Source organism: Astatotilapia calliptera, chromosome 10, assembly GCF_964374335.1.
Source record: "Astatotilapia calliptera chromosome 10, fAstCal68.1, whole genome shotgun sequence".
Taxonomy (NCBI): Eukaryota; Metazoa; Chordata; class Actinopteri; order Cichliformes; family Cichlidae; genus Astatotilapia; species Astatotilapia calliptera.
The window spans coordinates 19727349-19733348 of NC_137431.1; positions in this window are offsets into that span (position 1 = coordinate 19727349).

The following is a 6000-nucleotide window of genomic DNA, read 5'->3' on the forward strand; positions in this document are numbered from 1 at the left end:
CCTTGGTAGGTTTAAGCTGTTCTAGTCTGTTTTCTCTTCTGAGCCAGGCAGCTGCCAGTCCATCATCCCTTCAGACATCCGAATCCAGCAGCAGCAGCAGCAGTTTTCTTCTCATCCCTGTCAAGTTCCAAATGGTTTGAGTTTGAATCAGGTGCAAGTTATATCCAAAAAGTGCAAACGCAGGCACAAGCAAACCAATAGAAATGTTTCACGTATTATTTCCGTGTTCATATATTTGGATCTTTGTGTATAACAGTTTTAAAAGCTACATTAAAGTCACACAGCCATACCTGATTTAATTTAGGCCATTGAAAGGTAAATACAAAAACCCCAGAGTGAGAGATAAGTGGCAAAAAGAAAAAAACAAACAAAAAAATTAATAAATGACATAAAGAGAGAAAAGTACCCTCTTTCTGTGTGAGCATCATCACAAACTAACAAGAAGAGTTCCCCTAAAAAGACAGAAAAAACCCATCACACTGTGTAAAGCACACACACGCATGTGCGCACGCACACAAACACACACAGAAAGAGAGAGCGATATAGAGAGAAGGCTCAAGTCTGTAGACAGTCATTTTTAAAAAACCCATCTTCCACTTAAACAAAGACACATGCACATACACACACCCACACACGCTGGCAACAGACCCAAATGAGGTTTAATTAAAACACGATTAAATTACTTTTAATTCATGATATGGTAATGCTGCTGGCATCCCTGCTGCTCTCTGAGAACGTCTGAGGGATAAAACTAACAGGATTACAAGTTCATCTGAGCTCAAAGCTTTGAGACTTTCTAGGTAAACAAACAATACAGAATACACAATGGTGAAGCAAAAAAGCAAAGTGTCAATTGTGGACATAAAAACACACTCTGAAATTGGATTTCATATTTTCCTGTATTTGTATTGCTTACTTACATTTGCATTCTTTATTATGACAAGTAACTACATCAGGAAACAATTCACTCTATTCAATTAGCAAATGAATATGTAAGAGAATATTTCTAGTCATACAGTATATGTACAAAAGTATTGGTCACGCACACTACACACCTGCAGGAGCTGATCAGCCATAGAAATCCACACCATGAAACGTGGGTTTCCAGGCTTCCATGACTTTCCATGATTTTTGTGCAGATGTTAATAACAGAGGATGTTTGGAACTTGGAGAGTACTGAATCAGCAGAGGACTGATTACATTTATACACGACGTGCCTCAACACATAGTCTGCTCTGTAACTTTATGTGGTCTCCCACTTTGTGCCTAAGCTGTTTTTACACACCTGTGGCAATGTGGCTGAAAACACCTGAATTCACAAATCAAGAGTATTATCACAGTATATAACATAAAAAAAGAAACAAATGTCCAACATTACTTCATTATTTGTGTTCACCGGCATGCTGTATTGTACTGAAGATATCTGAAAAATATCTGTAGTTACAATCAATTTGTAACTTTATTCCTCTCGTAGCAGCTTTGTGCCAAAGGCACCTTATTCCAACAGATACATATCAAAGATAGTAATGCAGAAACCAGATTTTACTTTATCTCATACATTGTGATCTGTCCTCTGTAGCTTGGAGTATGTCCACTGGCTTGAATTTTTAATGTTCAATACACTTCTGTCTTGATAGTCAGCGTCTATAGCAGCATGTCATAACAGTCTGGAGATTATTGCAAGTGAAAAATGTTCCCTGCAGCTAATACTTTCCTTGTCAATAATGCATGAAGTCATATAAATCACAATACGTCTATTTATCTGTCCTCCCCAAGGTCACTCGTTGTCTTCTTCCCCTTCTTCTCACCATGTATTTCTCCTCCTGCACCCCTCATTTATTTGTAAGTATGGCTGTCTAAACATTACCCACATCATCTTTTCATTCTCATTCTCCCCACTGTCTCCTAAATCTTACTCAACCATGTAAATAAATGATGACCATCTTGGCATGATTGTAAGTTCGTTTGTTTTCTCAGAGACAAACACAGGCTGCAAAAATTAAACATTTCTGCTCTGCCGAAGGGCACATCCGTGCATGTGTGCACACTGCAGACTTGTGAACGTATGCATATGTGTGACTGTACACATGCAGAGACACACAGACACACATAATAGTGCAACAGTGCAGCTACACCCCCGAATCCCTGCTGAGCCATCACAAGTCACTGCGCTCTAAATTAAATAACATCAAATTAGATTAAAGTAAATGAAACATCACAGCGGAGCATGGACGAGAGGATGGAAGAGTGGCGTGGGGACAGTGAAGGGAAGGAGAAGTGGCAAAGAGAGGCAGCAAAACTGATTATATGGATTTAAGGTGAAAGAAAGGTCGTGGAGGGAGAGAGGTGAAGATGGGAGAGAAGAGGAAAGGGAAGTAAGGGAGCAAAAATGAAACAGGGAAGGAGTAACACGAGGTGGTGAGAAGAGAGATCAGAGAGGTGAGAGTACACAAGCACACACAGGAGTCAGAAGGACCTTCTGGCTTTCTTACCCATGTGTTCTTTGGGACAAAATTAGAGATAGCACTAATTTCTGTGACAATATTATTCCAGATTTTAGAGTCAGACTGCCACTGAGTTTAGTGCAGCATTACAACAAAAGGCTGTTTTGTTCCATTCAAGTTCTGCTGAAGGGCCATTACAACTCTGTGGAGTGTCGCTATTGCAAAGCAGAGATATTTTGCAACTATTATAGCACCACACACTTTTGCCTGAGTAATGCTCTTTCTCTCTGCCAGTGCGGGGCTCCATAAAGTCCCTGCTACAGCAGGGGAAAAGGAGCACTGTGTTTCCTCAGGTGTTAATATCACCTCTGGGAAGGAGCAGTAAACTGGGGAGATGGAGGCAGATGACCGTGGAGGGTATCTTCATTCGGTAGTGGGCAGTAAATCAACTCCTGCTAGAGGCACAAGGAGGATGAAACAAGAGAAAAGGATAGCACTCCAACTCCTGTTGGCAGTAACTTACCCTTATTTCGTTGACCTCTCTTCTCCTTTAATCTCCCTCTCTTTCCCCCATACTTTTCCACCTCCTGGCCTCTTCCTTTTTACATTCCTGCAAGTTTCCTCCCCCTCCCCATTACATTCCAGTGCTTCTGCAGATTTCATTTAACTGCCTTACCTCATCTGTGCCTCCACCAACCCAATTTTCTCAGTTTTTCGTTGACAGTTGCCTTTTCCCTTTTCCCTTCTCCCCCATCCTCTCTTCTCACCTCCTACTGGCAAAATCTCTCGAGACAAGGAAAAGGAGGTCAGCTTTGTCACAACATAGATTCTCATTTCATTGCCACTGCGATGGGGCTGCCTGGATCTTGGATTGATGGTTTGGGGCTTTTCCACTGGGCTAGAGAGCAGCTGTAAAGCAGACATCATCATTTAGAGAGAAATGAATCTAAAGAAGACCAAAGATAACAAAGTAGAAAGAAGATAAGTCTGTCTTTCAATTTAGGTTGTCATGAATGTAATGGTGGTGTGAGAAAAGTCATTAATGTACAAATAGAGAAACTGAGGCGCAACTATAACATTCATGTGTTTGTCCACCTGATGAATGAAGTCCAATATTTTCTCTTGTTGAAGCTCTATTTTGGTCAAGTCCAGAGGGAAATTTCTGCTAAATGCTTCACTAACACCAGCTGTTTTCTAACCTGTTGTTTGGTGCTGAAACATTTAGTACAGTGAATTTTTCTTATGTTGACTAATGGAAACAGCTGCTGGCTTAAAACAAGACTGAGTAGAACAACAAGTGAATTATGACAGTACAATTATGGGCAGTGAAAATATTAAAAAAAAAAGACTTTTTAAATGTTGAGTGCAGGTGCAAAATTCACATCACTATGCTGCAGTGATTAGCAGGTTCATCACGTTGTGGGTACAAAACTGCTGGTTGACTGGTGTCTCTGTGTGGAGACTGCACACTCTCCCTGTGCCCGTGTGGGTGCATCTATCGATTTAGCCTTGTGATATCCTAACAGTCTGACCAAGGTGAAGAAGGACCATCAGCTGGGATCCTTGCTACCACACAAAGCTAAGCATAAGTAACTGGAAAAATGGGCAATATTTCATCGACCTGTTTTCCAATTTACATTTATAGACTTCTCTCATTTTTTACTAGTGCAGCACATGAATTGAACGTGGCATCTCTTGAAATAGCCCTGCGATATACTGTCCAAGATGTACTCCAGCTTTTGCAATATGACAGCACAGGTAGGCTCCAGCTATGAATTGGCGAAGTGGAAAGATGGATGGATAGCTCTGTAGTACTTTCTTTGCTGATTTTTCAGGGCCAGATTTCCTGAAGTGCAGTTTTCTGGCCCATAGTGGCCACTGGTAACATTTTATGGGGCTCTCAGGCACAACAAGGAAAGAAGCATTGCTGTACATTTCATTCCTCCACAATCCATGACATACCATGATGCAGCAGTGCCCAACAACACTAAGGAAGCACTTTTCATAAATTTCAACTTTTCTAATTGAGTCATTATAGCGTAAACCATCCATTTTCCCAACTGCTTAACTCAGGGCTGCAGGGAGGGCTGTAGCCTATCCCTGGCTGTACGATACACATACAGGGTTCACCCTGGACATGTGACCAGTCTATAACACAAGCAACACAGAGACATAGACAACCATTTACTTTTACAGTCAGACCTGCAGCCAATTTAGAATCACAGTTTCACCTAATTTTAGGACTGTGAGAGAAAGCTGGGGTACACACAGGGAATGCATGCAACCTCACAAACCCACAACCTTCTTACTGTGAGGTGACCACTGCACCATTGTGCTGTCCCAGAACAAACCCTCCTGACTGATAAATACAGTAGGAACCAAGGAAAGAAGTAACCACCTCAGTAATGCTTACAAAACATTTACACTAGCACAGAAATATCAGGTAGCAACATAAACGGCCAAAGACTGCACGGACACGTTACAATCTTTGACTGTAGTGTGAGAATTTTTCCTGTAAAGAGCTCAGTTACATGCTGTGGTCCCAAATTGGCACTCGGTCATCGAGATTTCGAGAAGCTCTGTCTCAGAGTACTAGGTGTACACTAAACTGTGCTAGCTGCTGCTCACTCTGCAAGCAGTTTGCATGGTATCAACAAATGGCTAAAGCTCTCTAAATATCAGACATGACATCCATATTTTTGTGCTGAAGTCTGAAGGCTGATCATCCATGGCCATGGTCATTATAGGTCATAAATATTGATTTTCTGTCTTTCCTGTTATGTGCTTTATATTTTGTTTCATGTTCACTAATAATGTCTCTCTGAATTCATCTGAAAGAGACAGAAATAATAAGATGCAGCAAGATTCATTAATACTAATTTATAAAGCGCAGATTAGCAACATCAAGCAGGTGTGAGTTCACTCTCTCGCTCTCACTCTCTCTCTCACACACACACACACACACACACACACACACACACACACACACACACACACACACACACACACACACACACACAAATTTGCACAGGTTCAAATGAGACCAGGAACAAGACAAAATTACCCTTGCCCTTGTTGATCTTGAACTGCGGGCAAAGGTCTACATTTGGTTTGGGTTTGACGTCACACATTTTCTGTTCTAACAAAACGAAATCTCCAATACTTATCCACTCATTAGGGTGTTGTAGGAAATTGAGTGAAAGTGAGGGGAAAAAAATCTCTAAATCTTGTTGTACAGGTCTTCGTTCATATTTCATTAGATCTATCTTCTTTGCCGCACCATCTGCCATCAGCTTGAGCAAACATACATGCAGCATGTACACATATCCAGGTGTTCATAATAAACTGCTTCCTCTTTTACTGTGCGTGCCATCAAACACAAATTAAATTTGAGTCTAGGTGTTTAACCTTCGCACAGCTGTAAAATCAAGTGATGGATGGATGGATGGATGGACAGCATACTGAAGCACAGGCTGCTGCTTTTAGTTGCAGAGACTGAAACATGAACAGAGCAGAGCAGGGTAGATGTTCAGGGACAACTTCACCTTGGTATGAA